The following is a 20,765-nucleotide window of genomic DNA, read 5'->3' on the forward strand; positions in this document are numbered from 1 at the left end:
GGTCGAGGATTGCGCAATAATTCTTTTGCGCAACTTTTTCACGCAGCTCCAGGCTTTGGAGACGTGGCATACCGTTGGAATTGTCTCCTTATTGGCTAAACAGCTATAGAGGTCCCGGCCCATTTCATTGCTATTGGAAGGAGTAATTGTCAGTCAAAGGCGGGTTCCCAAAAATGATGTCATGACATCATTGGCTTCTCAGCCGTCTATCTCTGCAATACAAGCACCGATTGGCTCAAGTAAGGGCTTGTTTGATTCGTTAGGCCCTGGGCTATAAATATGATGTAAATTTAGAATTTTTGAAACCCCCAATGAGAAGTTAGAGCCAAAAAAACAAGATGGTGGTGCACTTCTGTTTCCAGTTTTCGGAACACAAACGGAATATTTGCTTTGATTTGATTAAAAGGCTTACAGATTCCAGTTCCTTGGACCTGTGGGGATTTTTGTGGAATATTTGTTTTGGAAAATATTACCCCAGTGAAGAAAGGGAAGCGTCTAAAGGTAAGGGAAAAACTGGTCAGTTTTCTCCAAAAAAATTTTCAAATAGTATGACGGCTATGAATAATATTATGTATTATGTATAATATTATGCTTTGTGTGTGGGCTTAAGAAAATCTTGAGAGTATAAACTTAACTAGGTAAATAGGTTTTTTCGTGTTTTAATGCTTTAAAGCTGCAATGAAGCTTGTTTCTGGCTACCCTAGTGGTCACTTTGCGATCCGTACGACATATGATGGCAACATGTGCACCACTGCAATTCACAGAGGAAAAAAAAACGCTCTTCGCCCACAGCAATGGCAGCCAAGAAGAGAGAAAGAGAAAAATGCAGCACTGCAGCACCTCAACCAATGCAGCACCTCAACAAGTTCTCTCAAACTTCAGTACAACGGTACAACTCATTACAACTCCCACCAAAAAGCACAAGCTAATCAGGAGCACTGCTGGAGCATTCACTCCCCAGGAGGAGAGCACAGCACAGAAATCTAGGCTCAGCAGCTAAAGGGAGGTAAGGAGGCAAAGCTCAGATTGCCAGCTGAGCCTATGCTACGCCTGGAGAGGACTGCTTCACCTCGCTGCTGCTGTCCACCCTCACGCTGCCTAGGCTGGGAGACTGAATCCCTGCATAAGAGCTATTTCAACCACTAAAAAGGGGGACAAGTTTGTTTTCACCTTATCACTGCTTTTCTGCTGTACCAAATTGCACCTGCACCTTAAAGAAAAATAAACCCACAATACTGTTTGCTTTACTCCCATCTCTGTGCCAGTTCTTCTGTGTCCCATCCCTCAGAGTGCCCTCCAGACAATGTCGATTGATAAAAGCACTATACAAATAAATTTGAATTGAATAGAATGGAATTGACAGGCCTACAAAACTCCTACTTTTTTTATTGTGGCCAATGCTAACAGCAAAGCAGTGAGGTCCTAGGAGGTGAGACATTATCTGCAGGATAGCCTCGGACATTGCACAGAAAGTGAAAGACCAGAGAACAGGCATTTGACTTTCAGCAATGGTTGCCACATACATCTCAATGTACAGGGTGATAAGATGCATGCCTGCGCGAACTCTAGCACTGTACAAAATGCAGTGAACTAGATACTTATGATGCAGATTACACCAGAGGTGAAAGTTAAACTAAGTCTCCACAACCTCGCTTGGGAGACCGGAGTCTAAGAGCTGGTCCCCCTCAGAGGTGGGGGTGGACATTTATCCCCTGTGCCTGAGAGAGGAGGTTTCTCCTGATGGGAATCTCAGAAAGAGCATCATCCAGAAGTGAAATTAGTTTTGCAAGCCAGACTCAGGTTGGACAAAGAAGAGCCACCAGAAACAGTTGGACTAGGTCATGGTGTACCAGAGGTGGCAGAGTAGGCAGCAGTGGAGGTGGCCCTAAAGGGATATTTCTAGAAACCCTAGCCCTTGGGCATTTGGATTCCTTTCTGGCCCTCTCGGTGGAGATGAAAGACCCCAGGTTCTCTCTTGGCTTCTGGGTGTGCCCCTAAGCACTGAATGGCAATATGGATTTTACAGATGGGTGCTTGGGCTGCAATGCTAGCCTTTTTTTCCCCACTTCAGCAGGTCAGCCTGGCTTAATAGACCAAGCTACACTGCAGTGAGGGAAGAACAGGCCCTTAGCAAAAATCTAAAAGTCTAGAAGTCTTTTATCTCTAACAGATGCAGTGGAATTGCCAAATGACAATGCATCAGTGGACCAGCCAAAGGTGTGTGCTGTCTAATTTGTGGCATTAAGGGCTAAATATTTGGCTTGGCAGAGTTCAGACCAAATTGATGAGCCCGTCACTTCAATTCAGCCTGCTATGACTGCAAAAGCGCCATTGTGTGCAGTGCCACACTACTGTAGCTTGACCTGTGGCCATGTACCCCTTCCCTATAAGAGCCATGGTCAGACTGGGCTTTAATTGGAGAGCAGATTGTGTGCCAATGTGTGGAGATAGCACGGAATTGTCTTTAACCACGGGCATCGCCACATACCCATGCTCCTCTTGGCACACAATGTATAAGAGCCATTTTTTTTGGTAAAATGGTAATATGTGCTATAGGAGCACCCATACCCTTTAGTTGAATAGGACTTTTAGTTTGACAGAGCTTGAGATGGCCTTAAAGTTAAGATGGCCGCCGCTCACCTTTTAGATGAATCGTGAGAACAAAGGAAAGACGTTGAGGCATATAGTTCTTTACAAGACTTTTGGAGATATTTTTGTTTGTTTTGATCTCTCATTGGATACACTTTGTACCACTTTAATCATCTTGCCTGCTAATCATTTCTAAGCTATTGGAGCATCCTTGTTTATTCATGTTTGCCACCTTGCCTGCCTGCCTGCCTGTCTGTCTGCTTGCCTGCCTATCTGCTATCCTACCCGATTGTCTACCATACATTCATATCACCCCTTTGAAGGTACAATTTATAATTTATTTGAAAGCTTGTCAAAGGACCAACTAACGTCAGACACATTTTACTATAAATATGACATAACACAATGGTTAGCTGTGACAGAGGAGAATAAGTGGGCAGAATAAGGATTATTCCATGACCTTGACTCTTCAGTGTCGAGGTCTGTGAATAATGGGAAACATCTGCATGGAGGTGGAAAGCAGCATGAAATACATATACAAATACAATAAAATTATATCCCTATTCAGGTTAAAAGAAATCATACACCACAAAAAAAAATCTCTCATTCGTCTTCTGCTGACTCAACCTGCGACCTCCATGACCAAAGCGAGTTCACTGACCGACACACTCAGTACTTGAGACGCAAGGCGCAGGTGCTTGGCTGGAAATACAGCCAAACAAGCATAGGATGAGCTTAGCGACAGTGCATGAAATTGCCTTCAACAACACAAATGCCAGGGATTGTTCCTTTCAGGAAGCAATTCAATGGCATACCACTTATACCAGCTCATTGCATACCAGCTCATCAGAGCTTGATGAACACAATAATAATTCCTCAGGAGAAATCACAAAGTGAGTTCCCGGAGCTGAAGTGGGGAAATATGTGTTCAGAGAGAGTACAAAGGAAAGGAGATCACCCGTCTTCTTTTACTCGACCTGTGAGACCCATGATCTAAGTTGTCACACTGCCTCAGCAGATGAGGGAGAGCCAAGTGGGAGAGGAGAGCCAAACGAGATAATGGAAAGGAAATGTTTAGCAGCTGTAGTGAGTTGGTTAAATACAGTAGGTATATGACACTCTTACATGGACTGGAAATGAGGAGATGGGAGGTAAGTGTGGGACAACACAAAATGAGCCCTTTATTTTTGTTTACTCTTTTTTCACTTTTCAGCAATATTATTTATCAATGCCAATCTCTCTCTCTTTCTTTCTCTTTCTCTCTCTCACACACATTTTCATTACAATTTAAAAAGTACCATATGCAACAGCACATGTTCTGCTCTGCCAGTAATTAAAAATTCCATAAATAACAACAAAAGCAATATGCAATAATTGTTTATTTTCCATACATAGTTTAATTGACTTTTTTTTTTTAGATCAAACTGTAATAATACTTAATATATGGGAAGCTGGGAGTAGATGAAAATTTGACATTCCTGGACTGCTGTAGACTGATTACTCCCAAAGGGGGAAATTCTAAATGAAAGCTAAGCCAATTGTGGAAAATGAGGAGCTTACAATACACCCAAACAAAACATGCCTTTGTACCAATTCATGGGCATAAGCAAGAGATGAGTAAAAGAAAGTTCTTGCCAGCTTCTCTGGTTACCCTTTCATCTGGAAAAGCAAAACAATCTAGAGAGTGATTGGCTACAGCTCAGCAGAGCAGATTGAATATCCCTTTGTCAGTGAAGTCTACATCAAATCCCTCACCCTCTCTCAGACCTACTTCCTCTCTAGCCACTTGTGAAAGTTTATTTTAATCCAATCAGATACTATCGGGGTGAAACACCTAAGACCTCTTTTAAGGATACACTTTTGAGGGCAGGTGCCATGTACAGAATGGAAATGTGGCTAGGCAGGAAAATGCATTTAAAGGCAATATCAAGAGAAAATTAATAAGCTTAATAAAGAGGACAAAGTGCACATCTAAAAAAAAATGCACATCTGCAAGTGGTTGAGAAAAAAACAGTGAGCACTATATCACAAAGAGAACAAGAAGTGATCTTACAATAGTTTTGCAAGTGATTGATAAATTACTTTTTGCCTAAATTACAGTTGATAGGTAAAACAAAAACAAATTAGTTTATTTTGATATTGAATGCAGGAAAAAATGCATTTTTTTAAAAAAAAAATTTTGTATACTGTTAGTTCAAATCTTATTGAAAGACCACAAAGCTTGGTCTTCTCTTTCTACAACTTATCAATACTGGACAAATAGAAATATCTGATAATTAATGTTACATGAGCGATTTGAAACAATGAGTCAGCCTGATATTTATATTAAAAATAAAAAAAACATATACCGATACAGCTAAATGAGGTAGTCAAAGTAAATCAAAGTAAAATTGTGTTTCTAGCCCTTTGTTATTTTTTCCCCTTCAATAAAACCCCCTTTTTTATGTTATCCCGAGTGCTAACCACTAAGCCACCGTGCCCCCATTGCAGCAATATTATGTTTGATAAATATACTTATGTATATTAAATTGTATTTATCCTTCAGCCTGTTATTTTTTTTAGAAAATGTCTGATATCCTGGCTGTAACATAAACTAAATATTTAGTTTTCCAAAACAAGAAACTGAAAATTTGCCTTATTTGCCACTCCTCCTTATAATAACTTCTTTAGCAGAACTGCACTTTGAAAATATGTTACTCACTTAGCTATGTTTATGTTTAAGGATGTTGTTTTGATATTTGTAGGTCTTTAAAAATTAAATTCAAAACTATAATTTTTAAATGCATAAATAAATATCTTTATATTGCTAGAAATTGTGTTTATATTGTGTTTACCTTTTAAAATGGCATATTTACTACAGTATATCTTCTCCTTATAGGAGTATGCAAATCAACGTTCTTCAACTAAAAGGCTGGTGGTCCAGTTTCATTAAAAACTACAGGTAACCTTTTTAGTAGTGTTTTAAACCATATGTTATTAGAAACTAGATAGATAAATGTCCATGTCACATTATGTTCATTGATTATTTTTTCAATATAAATTGTCATTGTTTTACATAAAGGCAATGTCATGTAATACCTGAAATTCCACCTCATGGATTTGACATAAGGCTTTCAGAAATTCTCTAGCATTGCATTATAAAATTTGTATTAATGTTTTAAGCAACTAAATATAGCTGCAATACAAAGTGATATAAAATTTTCATATAAATTAAATACAAAATTAAAAGAACAGCATCCCAAGAGATTGGTGTTAATGAATCAGAATCATTAACTGTAGATTACTGTAGATTTTCCTTTTTATTTGTAAACAACCAATATAGACTACAGTCCTGTGGATCAGCTCTTCTTTCAATTCAAACCTAAGGGAAAAAGAGATTTTTAAATTTCCTTTCCTTTCTTGACTCTCCCATTGAAACATTTTCCAAAAGATGCAAATATCATTATATACTGTATATTTCTTCACCTTCACACTGACATAAAATTTGAAGAAAAACTTCAGAATGGGAAACATATAAAAATACCCTATGCACTGAATTTAAAAATGCATTTCTATTCAAATGCCTTTCCATGTGTACTAATCAACACTTATTAAAGTTGATTTAATATATTAACCTGGTGAAACTGTATAAATACAACAGGGGGCTCTAAAAAACAAGACTGAATAGTTTAATGACAAATATTAGCTTTATGTTGTGAAAGGTTAGAATCCCATTCTGAATTCTACTGATATCATCATCAGGTATAGCTTTACTGTCATCAATTAACTTATGTTTCTTAATGCATTGCAGAGATTTAACTGACAGAATGTAATATTGAAACACTACCTGATGTCTTAGATTCCAAAACAATATCAAATTATTATGTTGCTGCATCTACTGTTCTGATGTGTCACTCAGTGATATGCATAGCATGGAGTTAATAATCCAACTTGCGCATTCTTGCGATTGATAAATGAGGCTTGCGAACATTATCTGTATCCAGGCAGAAAATACAGGTCAGCATGATTTAACAGAGGTTAATGCAATCAAGATTACCATTTCCTGTTGTTGGCCAGAGGGGCGTGAAGCCAGAGGGAATGAAGGAATGAGAATAAGGAGGGGGATTGCAGCTCCTCTAACATGACATTGACAAATTGCCCTGTATTTATTTAAATAATGTAATCCAATCTTGTGGTAGTCTTGTAATATGTGTTTTTAAAGCAGTTGACCCTATTCGCTAACCAAAACAAATTAACCACTGGCATGCTAAGCAATTACTAGAGAAGCTTCAGTCTGTCCCACTTGTGGAGTGTGCTTGCCAAAAATGGCGTTAGTCAGGTCTAAATTGCTTTAAGAATATTCATTTTGTCTTAGTAAGTTTTTTTTGTTGTATTACTCCCTGATATAAGAACAGATGTTTGCTTCTTTATCTGTATAACTCTGTATAAATATCCCCTTTAAGCTCTAGGACTTTTTCTCTGTTTTGATTGGAATACATCCCCTATAGGAATTAACCCCAGTTGTACTGTAAGTTCATGCAGGCTAGACAAAGATCAAGAAAGAAACTCATCTTTAGTGGCGTAATCCAAATAATCCCCACTGATTACAAATCTAACCAGCTTGAGTATTGTATTGATGGCATTTTTGAGCATCCAAAAAATATCTACACAGTGTACATGTGTACTGATAATCTTATCAAAAAAGTTATTATTATTATTATTATTATTATTATTATTAGGGGTCAAGCCCCGAAGGGACGTAGACACCTATTGTTATTGTCGGTTTTATTATTATTATTATTATTATTAGGGGACAAGCCCCGAAGGGGCGTAGACACCTATTGTTATTGTCGGTTTTCTTATTATTATTAGGGGTCAAGCCCCGAAGGGGCGTAGACACCTATTGTTATTGTCGGTTTTCTTATTATTAGGGGTCAAGCCCCGAAGGGGCGTAGACACCTATTGTTATTGTCGGTTTTATTATTATTATTATTATTATTATTATTATTATTATTATTATTATTATTCCTCTTCTTCCATTGAAGTCAATGGCAGCCCATAGAACCGTACATAGGAAAGTTATGTAATTTGGCACACATGTAGAGGCAAGTCTTAGAAGTTATTCTAGCAACTTTGGTGTGTCTAGATCAAACCCTTTAGCGCCACCAACAGTCCAAACATCCAATTATGTTCATGTTCATAACTGCTGACTCGTAAGGCCTAGAGACACAGTTCTTGCATATTGTGGATCCTTTGCTCACGCCGAATCAAATGCATATGACATCATTTCTGTCATGAATACCTTTCCGCCATTTTTAATTTTCCTTGATACATACGTTGTCGAACTCCTCCTAGACCGTTTGTCCGATTTGCATGTCCTTTGGTATCTAGCATCTAGAGACACCTTAGACAAAAAGTTATCAAAAGTTTTTTGATAGACCAATGCCTTCTCGTATACTGTGGTAACATACATGGTGGCGAGCACGCCAAAACAGATGTGAGGCTGTATCTTCGCAAAACTTATGCGTGTCGACGTGAAACTTGGTGTATGTCATTATAGTCATGATCTGATGGGGCTTACAACGTTTCGTGACAACGCCACCTAGTGGTCACAAGATTTTAAAAACAGCTATTTTCATCAGCGACATGTTCTGAGTGCATGTGATCGGCTTGACCCCGGAATGGCTGCTTGCAGCTATATTTATTATTATTATTCTTCCTCTTCTTCCATTGAAGTCAATGGCAGCCCATAGAACCGTATGTAGGAAAGTTATGTAATTTGGCACACATGTAGAGGCCAGTCTTAGAAGTTACTCTAGCAACTTTGGTGTGTCTAGCTCAAACCCTTTAGCGCCACCAACAGTCCAAAATCCAATTATGTTCATGTTCTTAACTGCTGACTGGTAAGGCCTAGAGACATAGTTCTTGCATATTTTGGATCCTTTGCTCATGCCGATTCGAATGCACCATATGACATCATTTCCATCATGGATATCTTTCCGCCATTTTGAATTTTCCTTAATGCCTACTTTTTCAAACTCCTCCTAGACCGTTTGTCCAATTTGCATGTCCGTTGGTATCTAGCATCTAGAGACACCCGAGACAAAAAGTTATCAAAAGTTTTTTGATAGACCAATGCCTTCTTGTATACTGTGGCAACATACATGGTGGCGAGCACGCCAAAACAGACGTGAGGACGTATCTTCACAAAACTTATGCGTGTCGACTCGAAACTTGCTATATGTCATTATAGTCATGACCTGAGGGTGCATGCCACGTTTCGTGACAGTGCCACCTAGTGGCCACGAGATTTGAAAAACAGCTATTTTTGCTTATAATAACTGCAAACTTGAGTCTAAAATCATGAAGTAGGTGTTTTTAGACTCCTTGAGGCATGCTGACTCAAACGATACCAAACAGTTTTCAGACGGCTATTTTGTGTGGTGGCGAGCATGCCAAAACAGACATGAGGTTGTATCTTCGCAAAACTTGTGTGTCAACACGAAACTTGGTATATGTCATTATAGTCATGACCTGAGTGTGCATGCAACGTTTCATGACAGTGCCACCTATTGAACACGAGATTTTAAAATCGGCTATTTTCGCTTATAAGAACTGCAAAAGTTAGTCTAAAATCACGAAAGAGGTGTTGTTAGACTCCTTGAAGCATGCTGAGTCAAACGATACCAAACCGTTGCACCATACATGGCGGCGAGCGCGCCAAAACAGACGTGAGGCTGTATGTTCGCAAAACTTATGCATGTCGACACGAAACTTGGTATATGTCATTATAGTCATGACCTGAGGGTGCATGCAACATTTTGTGACAGCGCCACCTAGTGGCGACGAAATTGTAAAAACAATGCCATATCGCTACGAAACTTGGTATGGTTCATCAGCGACGGCTGCTTGTAGCTATATTTATTATTACTATTCTTCCTCTTCTTCCATTGAAGTCAATGGCAGCCCATAGAACCGTACGTAGGAAAGTTTTGTAATTTGGCACACATGTAGAGGCCAGTCTTAGAAGTTACTATAGCAACTTTGGTGTGTCTAGCTCAAACCCTCTAGTGCCATTAACAGTCCAAATACCAATTATGTTCATGTTCATAACTGCTGACTCGTAAGGCCTAGAGACAAACCTTTTGCATATTTTGGACCCTTTGCTCATGCCGATTCGAATGCACCATATGACGTCCTTTCTGTCATGAATACCTTTCCGCCATTTTGAATTTTCCAAAAAACCTACTTTTTCAAACTCCTCCTAGACCGTTTGTCAGATTTGCATGTCCTTTAGTATGTAGTATCTAGAGACACCCGAGACAAAAAGTTATCAAAAGCTTTTTGATAGACCAATTTCTTCTCGTATACCGTGGCAACATTCATGGTGGCGAGCACGCCAAAACAGACGTGAGGCCGTATCTTCGCAAAACTTATGCGTGTCAACACGAAACTTGGTATATGTCATTATAGTCATGACCTGAGGGTGCATGCAACGTTTCGTGACAGCGCCACCTAGTGGCCACGAGATTTTAAAAACAGCTATTTTTGCTTATAACTACTGCAAACGTGAGTCTAAAATCATGAAAGGTGTTGTTAGACTCCTTGAGGCATGCCGAGTCAAACGATACCAAACGGTTTTCGTTCGGCCATTTTGTGTGGTGGCGAGCACGCCAAAACAGACGTGAGGCTGTATCTTCGCAAAACTTATGCGTGTCGACACGAAACTCGGTATATGTCATTATAGTCATGACCTGGGGGTGCATGCAACGTTTCGTGACAGTGCCACCTAGTGGTCACAATATTTTAAAAATAGCTGTTTTCGCTTATAACTACTGCAAACTTGCGTCTAAAATCATGAAGGAGGTGTTGTTAAACTACTTGAGGCATGCTGAGTCAAACGATACAAAAACCATGGCAACATACATGGTGGCGAGAACGCCAAAACAGACGTGAGGCAGTATGTTCGCAAAACTTATGCGTGTCGACATGAAACTTGGTAAATGTCATTATAGTCATGACCTAAGGGTGCATGCGACGTTTCATGACAGCGCCACCTAGTGGCAACGAGATTTTATAAACAATGCCATATCGCTACGAAACTTGGTATGGTTCATCAGCGACATGTTCTGAGCGCATCTGATCGGCTTGACCCCGGAATGGCTGCTTGCAGCTATATTTATTATTATTATTATTATTATTATTATTATTATTATTATTATTAAAGATCGCAAGATCCTCTTCACAACCTACTAGCTTAGAAACGGTCCATTTCAAATTCTTAGCTTTAACCTGGGCAGCACTGTAGTCAAGGCACATACCTTCAGGTCTCAGGTAAACAGCAAATACATAATTTCATGAATTACTTTCATTGGAATGTATTATTGTATTTGAGTAATGTTATTTTCCCCATTATTTTTTTTAAATTCTGGTATTTTAATATATTTGTATATTTTCAAAATATAAATGTTTAAAAATATAAAAGAAATTCGAAATTCCAAACCAAAGCTTTGTTATAAAATTTCAAACTAAGCTAAGCAGGTTTATTTGACATTGTGAATAAAAAGACAAAACTTCCTTCTAGTTATAAATTAAAATGCTTTGTGTGATCGTTAAGGTTAATAACACTGAATTTTGTCAAATTTAAATAAAATTATTTTGTAACGATGGAATATAAACAGAAATGATGGCATCACCAAAAGTTACCAAATGCATCACATATCCAACCAGACCCCACCCATGATATACAACCTGATATTATGTGAAATGCATCTGATTTTTAATGATTCAAATACAAAAAGCTAAAAAACTAGGCATATATTGATACTATTTTCAATGGTTTTGGGCTGCATTTTGGGTGGATGGAAGCACATTTAGAGAAATTAATATCAAAATTGTATTGTATTCAGATTGCAAATGTAACTTCAGACTTGGACTTATATAAGGTTATCAGAATTATATATTTCAGAAAATCAATTATCTGCACAAGACAAGTCAAAATATGAACAACTGTTCCTGTTCCTGGCATATCTTTTGAACTGTAGTGTTCAACAAAATGCCCCACCACTGAATATGACCACAAGACCTTCCTTTCACTCATAATCAATTTCAACCTAGCATCAAAATAAATTAACATCAAGTTTTTGAGAAAGGCAATTTCATAAATCTATTCACCAATAGAAGAACTTGGAATATGTTTAATTCAATGAATATAAATATTGTACAAATATTGTAAACCATCACAAAAAGGTTAGAAAATGAATGAAATATGAAAATACTGCACATGCTTTGGATGTTTTCATACATGTTAATTCTTACACTCCGTGTTCCACATACATACAGTCCACCAGTTAAAGACATTCAAACACAAGTATTACTCAATGAAAATGATTTTTAAAAAGGTATGCAAATATCCATCCAGCATTCCATTTATTTTCTGTACCCTTTTCTTACGAAGAATTGCAAGGAATCTTGGGTCTATCTCAGCAGGACCTAGGGCACAAGGCAGGAGACACCTTGGATGTGGTGCTAAACTAACATAGGGCACACACATATGCGCACACACAATCATACACTATTGACAAATTCAGGATTCAAGATTTTTATTTGTCACGTACACAATTATATAGGGCATATACAGTATAACCAGCAGTGAATGTGAGTCAGGTCCACTCCATGGACATTGCACTTATTAGAAAAATGAGATAAAAGTAAACAATGAAAATATAAGAATAAAATATAAAAAAATATGTATACTGTAGAATGGAAAATAATGTGCATGAAAGTAAACTGTAGTTATAAATATAAGACACACAGGGATGTACAAGAGGCAATGTGCATATGTGCATTATACTGTAGTCTTAAATATTAAGATACACAGGAATGTGCAAGAGGCAAATGTGCAAACAGTTTGACACTTTCACTATGTCAATGTGAGGTAGTGAATGATGAAAATCTTACTGATAAAGTGAATATTAAGTGGACATGAAGATGTTAAGAGGCTGGTTTTGAGTTTAGGAACCTGTTGGCCTGGGGGAAGAAACTCCTAAGTCTCGCGGTTTTTGCCATCAGGCTACGGAAGCGCTTACCAGATGGCAGCAAAGTGAAAAGATGGTTATTGGGGTGGATTGAGTCCTTGATGATTTTAGCAGCTCTGTTTTTGCAGCGTTTGAGGTATAAATCTAGAAATTTAGAAATGCCATCAGCCTGCAATGCAGGTCTTTGTAATGGAGGAAGATACTGGAATACACAGAGAAAACTTGCAATGTCTGCACTGTCTTTTGTCCTGCACTATCTTGTCTGTCTTGTTTGTCTTGTCCTGCACTGTTTGCACCAGGTATCACAGTTGCACTTTATGTGGCTAAGACTTACTTACTAAGTCCTTAGCTCTGTCTTTGCTTTTATGTATCACCATGGTCCTGGAGAAATTTGTCTCATTTCACTATGTACTGCAACAGCTATATACAGTATGGTTGAAATGACAATAAAAGCTTATTGGCTTGACTTGAAAACCCCAATTGCCCAGGGGGAACCTGCAAAGTCCACACATTGAGGGGGAACTCAAACCCTGAACCCTGGAGGTATGAGGTAAAAAAAAAAAAGGCTTAGTTGATTTTTTTTATAATAGGGGGGCACAAAATTTCATTCTTACTGCACAATTAGAGAAAGGGATCCCAGAAGACTTGCAATGGTAATCAAAAGTCTTTTTCTTCATGTAGTATTATTAGCAACTTCCGTAATTAAACATGCCCATTAGACAGTGATGATTATTTCAAAGGTTACAGTATTTATCAGGCTCGCTACTGGAAATGATTTTCTCTATCCTGTGACACACGGTAGTCAGGGTGAAAATGGCAGATCCTCACTCACAATAGACAAACAGAGACAGATAGCAATCATGACAGAAATTCACCTAAACTGAATGGAATAAGTAAGTAAAGAGTAAAATAGAGGCTAAGGAAGACATGGGCCAGCAAATGAGAGTCAAGTGAATGTGTATGTTTCAGAGTTACATCAGAGACTGATGTAAATTGTAAACACTTCAGTTGCATCTAAACAAGGAATTTGCCTCATGTTGACATTGTGTTATAAAATAAATAAGACCACACCTGAAGCTCCACCATCTTCTCAGTTATCTTACTATCCTGCACAATGCAGCAGGCACTGAGAACTCTAGCCCAATTCTCAGAGTTCTTCTCCTTCCAGCAGGTTCTCACATGAAACAAAGGAATTAATATTATCAGACATGTTGAGTATTTGTTGAGTACAATTGGTATTTATGGTAACCAATGCTACTTTCAAATTCAATGTTGCTAATAATAATGAATATATTATGTAAGTACAAACACTCTAGGGTTAGGGTTATATTCAATGTAATTGTTTTTATTATTTAATCATTTTTATTTCTACTACCACACATCATTCCATACCTAAGTATTTTGCCAAAGTATCTTGCGAGCATACACCCATTTTAGTCAATACATTGTGTTATTTTAGTTTTGCCAAATTAACAGTTCTGCATCCTCTCCTATAATGTCACAATCGTAGACTCTCCTCTTTAGTTTACCCCACAGGTTTTCTATGGGAGACTATAATGGCCATAGCAGGACCTTGATTTTGTGGTCAATAAACCATTCTTGTATTGGTTTTGATAATTTTAAGCTTTCTGGCAGAGGCGATCAGGTGTCCATTTAATATCTGTTGATGTCAGATAGAATATCATGTATTATGTAGAATATCATGTATCCTAACAAAACAGCCTCAAACATTAAAGAACCACCACCATATTTAATCATGGGCATGAATTTATTTTCCATGTTGGTACTTTATTCTGTGTGCCAAACCCATCTCTTGTGTTTTTTGCCAAAAACTTTATTTTGGTTTCATCTGACCATAGACTCCGATCCCATTTGAATTTTCAGCAGTGTCAGGGAAATTGCTTGAGTTTGTTTTTGAATGAGAATAGAGGCTTTTTTCTTGAAACCCTTCCAAACAACTTGTGGTGATGGAGACCTGATAAATGAAAAACTAGGTATCTAATGAATTGTATAATTTGTAAGGTAGTAAGGTAGTAACAGCACTTTATGTGGGACAGTATATGTCTCCCTTGGTCCAGAAGTATAACTGTAATTGAAAAAGAATATAATTTGCATTTTCCAGTGTTACAGTATGTCTTAGGTGTAATTTGTGTCGTCTTGTATCGTTTTCATGTCTCCGGCTTGTTTCTTTAAGTTTCAGTTCAGTTCTTTTCTTCTAGTGTTTTTTTGTGTTATGATTTATTTAATAAATCACATTTTTAGCTATCCCTGCATTTGGGTCTGAATTTTATCACAAAGACGTCCATTTTCTGATTGTAGAATTCCTCCACTCTCAGACCCAGTGGGCTAGCTTCTAGACTGACACAGACCAATTGGTGGAGGATCTTTTGGACAATTTAGATTTTTTTTTTTCTGTTGGTTTTCTTGGGTAGACTTCGCTCTGCACCTGTTCCTGTGTTTCCTTTCTTTTGCTCCATGTGGCAAAGGATTTTTCTTACCCTCCCTCCCTCCCTCCCTCCCTCCCTCCCTCCCTCTCTGGACGTTGGTTTGGCTGCGGCTTGGGAGGGGTTGTTATGCTGACTTCTGCTCAGCTGTGGATGCTGCTTGGGCCCCTCTGGCTATGCTGCTATATGCCCTGCCCTTGTCTTATTCCTTCCTGCCTCAGCACACCTGTTCCTCATGTGTCTAATTGTCTCCCTATTTGTTATTAATCCTCATCTTTGTGTCAAATTTGTATGGTATTTCAATTTTATTTTCTTTCTCCTAGTGTTCCCCATATTTTTGTCTTACGTTTTATTTAATAAATCGTGTTTTTAGCTATCTCTGCATTTGGGTCTGAATTTTATCATGGAGACACCCCTGTTTTCTGACAGCAATGAATCATTAACCATTTAGAAGTGTGCTAATAAATCTCTTTGGATTTGTTAATTGCACCAAATGAAGTGCTACTGTTAAAAAAGAGAAGATGTAATGCTGGGACTCAAACATTATGTCTTCCAGTTTTACAATTAACAGTTCACTAAGCAAATTGACTAAACAGCATATCATATGCTAAAGACTTATTAACTTGTTTTATGGTCATATTTTTAGATGCAAATGGGATTATACTATGCACATACAGACTATGTGCTACCTACAGTACAGATGGTGTGTGTGTGTGTGTGTGTGTGTGTGTGTGTGTGTGTGTGAGAGAGAGAGAGAGAGAGAGAGAGAGAGATCACTCAATTAACGAATCACTCTAAACAATTATGTGGACTGTATTTTCACACAAAACTTTGAAGAGTAATGGCAAGTACACCTACCAATTTTAAGGATACCAAGTCAAAATTCTAAGAAATTGTGTATTTGTTGAAGAGCACAGGCTGAGTCAGCAGACAGTCCCAGTAAAACGTGTGCTGCCTTGTTTCACTACTCTGTTGTTTCTACCTCTGATGATGATAAAGTATGATTGTATTGGAAGCACCATTATGATCATATATTATCCAAGTGTTGACACCTTTGCAAAAGTTGCAGAAAATTGCCCTTCATGACTGGAGTGTGAAACATTTAGCAGTATTCAAGGATAATTTTATTTAAACTCCACTATAAATAATTAGGGAATCTTTATTTGTGGGCACCAGCTTTAAATTAGCTTTAAAATAGCTGCAAAAGGAAATAGCATCACTGAACAAGGATGAACATTCATAATGTTGGGCCCATGCTTTAGAATAATAAAGTGTATGTTTTAATGAATAAAGTATCTTTGCCGTTATGATCTTTTTAATAAGATACATATCTGCAAAAATACCCAAGATGAGTCAGATTTAAGAAGGCCACATGTTACTGCATTTACTTACGGGATGCATGTAAACAAGTAAATGACTCGTCTACTGTATGTTTTTAGTTTGAGACATCGATGTGCATTTTCCATACTTCTTTGATCCAGATAAATCATTCATCATTAAACAAATGAGTGTGCTGACCACTGGGTGAGTTCTGCCTTAGCCTCACAATTGTCATAGGTATGAGTAATTAGTAATAAGGTGCAATTGAGTGTGATATGATTTCTGGAATTTCTCTTTATACATTTTATTCAGGTAGAACTAATGTATGAATTTTGTGGAGTAGTTACTATTACAAAATAAACTGTATGCTAATCCCTTGTCACCATGTATTCTCAGCCTCTTCTGTGTTGTAGATTTTTTGTCAAAACATCTGCATGTGTTCCCCTGGTCTTTTTCATTTTTGCTTGCTATGGTAATCCTTTTACCTTATAATTTTAATGAATAAATATTTCCCCACTTTTTCATGTTTATTAATTAGAAATTCATAGTTTTCCATTGCACACATTTCTCTAGTGCTGTTTTCAAAGAAGCCGTAAACCTAATACAGCATATCTTAATTTTTAATATTTTAATCTGTAGCAGTTTAAATAATATTTTTCAAATATTATATATACTTTAAAAGTATATAATATATAATACTTTAATATACTTAAAGTGTATATTATATACTTTAAGTATATAATATATAATACTTTAAAATCCATTCAAACAGTGAAAAACACAATTTTGATCAAAGAAACCAATAAGCAGATTAATAAGACATGTTTGGCAGTTTGAGACCACAAACCCACTTTGTCTGCCTTAAGGTTTGTTCATGAGTCTGCATATAGTATATTAGACAGGTTTTCTTCCTCATTCTCTTGCTCACTCACTCTCTGCTATATGCCTTTGCTATTAGAGGCCCCCAGTGTTCCCTTGAGTCCATGACCCTGGATCTGCCTGCTGACTACCATCTCCTGCCGATCATCGTCATGCATCGCGCTGCAGGACACGTGAACCAGTGGCCAGAACAGCATGTGGGCTAAGCATTAATTTTCACAGCCTATAATTCTCCACCTTAGATCTCCAGCAACATAATCTATTTTTAACACTGCAGCCAATCACTGTCCAGGTCTCCATCCACCTGACCTACAGCTTTAGGTGTTACTTGCAGTAAGCCAAGTCAAAAAAGTATCCGATTGTATTCACAACCAGTACAACACTGAGGAGCAAAGGTGGAAAAACAGGCCAGGCATTGTTACCATGACTACTGATGGATTTAACATATGTGCTTGTTGAACATGATATTAAAATGAATGTTATTTGCTACATTAAAATAATTGAGTTAGTGCTGGTGCATTGTGTCACACGAGTTTAAAAACAGCAAGACAGAAATAAGCAGGAGACATCAGAAGCAAACATCTTTATTATTAATGTTTGTAATTCCTACATCCCAGGAGATGAACAGTCATCTGTATTTGTCTACTGAATATTTAATAACAAAATCATACCCTAACAAGAACAAAAGCAACTTGAACTTCTATTTAGTTTTTCACAAACTTCAAAGATGCCTAAATTACCATTGTAACAACACTACCAATAACTACACAATCATTATATGACTTGTGAAAATATTTCTCAGTTCATCATTGTTCCTTTGTTTCATCTGACAATTCATCAATTTTAGTAGCCCATGACACTTTAGTAATCACTTCCATGTGTTCATGTGTTTTGTTTATGTCCTGTTTCCACCCCGTATTAGCACTGGGTGTTGCGCTCATATGTTATGATGAGTCTCTCCTCTTTTCAACATTTTTCAATGTTTTAGGATGTTTTTAATCTTATACATCCAGTAATATGTGTCCATATTTTTTTATGTTCAGTTTCAGTGGTATTCTGAACACAACTGGTACTTTAGTACCTGATTATTTGTAATATATTGATCTATTTTCTATATCCAACATTTGCAAGAAATCTCTTGAACTCAGTGTGTTTTATTCCTGGTAATGTATGAATCCCTGTAATGTAATGAATTCCTGGCATATGCTAAATGATGTAAATGTATATTAATTTGTAAATTGCATGTCCACTAAATTAGGTATATGCAAGGTACTGCAAAAAGTTTTGTTAATACCTAAACAATATCAAAATATAATGTCATGTTAATTTATGGCATTTAAAATAGTAGAGATTTAGAAAAAAATACAACTCTGTACTGTGAATAGAGGAACAACTGTGTTTTGGTCATTTATTTGGAACTCAGTAGATGAAACTTAAAAATTATATTAAATTTTCATACCCACATTCATTTAAAGAAGTATACAATGTAAAATGAGACTGTCTTACATTCTACATTATGCCTGCCAATCTTTCTCTCCAACAGTGATTTGAATGGTCAATTTTATTCAAAATATTGCACCCAATTCGAAAGAGAGTGATAGGAGAGCTCAGATGCAGGCTTGACATAGACCAGACAATGAGACAAGCTAAACAAGGGAGGGGGGACTGAAAACCCCCTTTGTTTAGCCCCATCTCAATGTTGACACAGTGTTAAGTTAACCCCATTGAGACCAGTGAGTCTATCTCTGGCCCAAATTGTGTAGGGAGTGTTTTCATAAAACAGAGGTTTGTGGCCACCCTCCAGATGAGACAAAGCTAGCCATATCAGTTTCCTGTCTGCAACCCCATGCCATTTGGTCATGACTCCTCTAAATCTCATGAGAAATCTCTTTTTGCATTTTAAATAGCAGAGACTGCAGTCTGGCCAAGATACTCTGGATCTACCCCCTTCACATCTATGGATATTATAGTAAGGAGTCTGAACACCCACCCATCCATCCAATTCTCTGTACCTCTTTTGCTCTATTGAGTCGTGGGGGAGCTTGGAGCCAGGGTAAAAGGTGGGGGACACCCTGGACTGTGTGCTAATTTGTGTGATATTAAACAATGTTTGCCTACAATGGTTAAATCTGTATGGTCCTTTCATAAGCACAATTTCTAAATCTTAATCATAATTTTCAGGCTTGTGTGTTAAAGTGGCTTACAATGCTGTCATATAAGTGTAGCAACAAATTTCAGATTATAATCCATATTTGCTAGGTAAAAAAAATATGGAATTACTTGCAATTAGTGCCCCAACACAACTTTGGTCTTATTCATGACCTGGGTTTTGATTAATTTGAAAATGTTGCAGAATGCTGCCTCCTAACTTGGCTTATTTTGATGCCCAATTAGTATGCTAATAGCAGTAATTATACTACATGTCTCATCACCTAGAGGCTTTTTAAAATGATAAAATAATGAGAATAAACAAGCCAAGGCTGACATTCAGGAGTCCAGCCTAATTACTCTGTGTGGAACCGCCGGGGATTCTCCATTCCTGCGGGAGTGTGCTACTCATCATTTTTCACATGCAAGTATACAAATGTTAAAGTACTCATTATATTATTATGCCTGCTTACCAAGGTAGTAACCTCAAAGTACAGTTGCATCTGCATATGGCATCAATGGCATGATGACTGCACACACTGGTAGATGTTATGCAGACGGGCATTAAACAAAACCAGCTCTAATCATTATCCCATGAAATTCGCATGGATGAATTATATAGGTTCTGACCTGTAACTATCTCTCTGATAAATTTACTTGCCTTTCTAATCATTCAACACTGTAGGACAGGTTGGAGGATATTCTGAAATTTCAGCCAATATCATACTGTATAACCAATTGCTTGCTTTGTTGCTTTGAGGGCCCACAGAGAAAATCAACATAATTGAAATTACTGTGAGAAACAAGCATGATCACACAAAAAATTTTGCCAAATGACAGTTCACACCCATCCCATAAAGCAAAATATGGCTGGTCTATAAGGCTTTCTTTCAGTAAGTGAGTAGCAAGCACCTCTTGTGACCCCCTCTATCCATTCTTAATCATTCAAGCATTGGCTTCCTGTGACCACAAATAGAAAAGTGTCCTCTCCCCAGAGCCTTGGATCTTAAGCCACTTTTTCCTTTATAGCATCCAGAAGATTAGCCATGACTGCACAGCACTGCAGGAGACCAGCTGGTTGCAGTTGGCCACTGCTAAATGGACAATTACCATGCTATCAAGCAGTACATTCTGACTCCACCTCATTAGTGATAAGGCTATTAAGCAAATCGGCAAACCCAGGCCTCTAAATTGCGAATCCTGATATAATTGAATGAAAAATCTTAATTAATTGCAGATTTTAAGATGCAAATTTGCCAACAATAAAGCCATGTAAAAGGCTAATCAATGGCTATGAGTGGGTTTACTTCTGGTAGCATAATTAATTTGATGCAGCCCTGGACAAACGAGGAACATGTTATTAAAATGT

General features: G+C 37.5%; 1 long non-coding RNA gene across 1 annotated transcript; it reads left to right on the top strand.

Moving 5' to 3' along the window:
- The first annotated feature begins 1,539 nt into the window (after positions 1–1,539).
- Positions 1,540–18,441, top strand: LOC113635737. The gene is made up of 3 exons (XR_003438899.2): positions 1,540–2,912; positions 5,468–5,530; positions 17,328–18,441. It is a non-coding gene; the product is annotated as an uncharacterized LOC113635737 (long non-coding RNA).
- The last annotated feature ends 2,324 nt before the right edge of the window (positions 18,442–20,765 follow it).

This window comes from Tachysurus fulvidraco, chromosome 17, assembly GCF_022655615.1.
Source record: "Tachysurus fulvidraco isolate hzauxx_2018 chromosome 17, HZAU_PFXX_2.0, whole genome shotgun sequence".
NCBI lineage: Eukaryota > Metazoa > Chordata > Actinopteri > Siluriformes > Bagridae > Tachysurus > Tachysurus fulvidraco.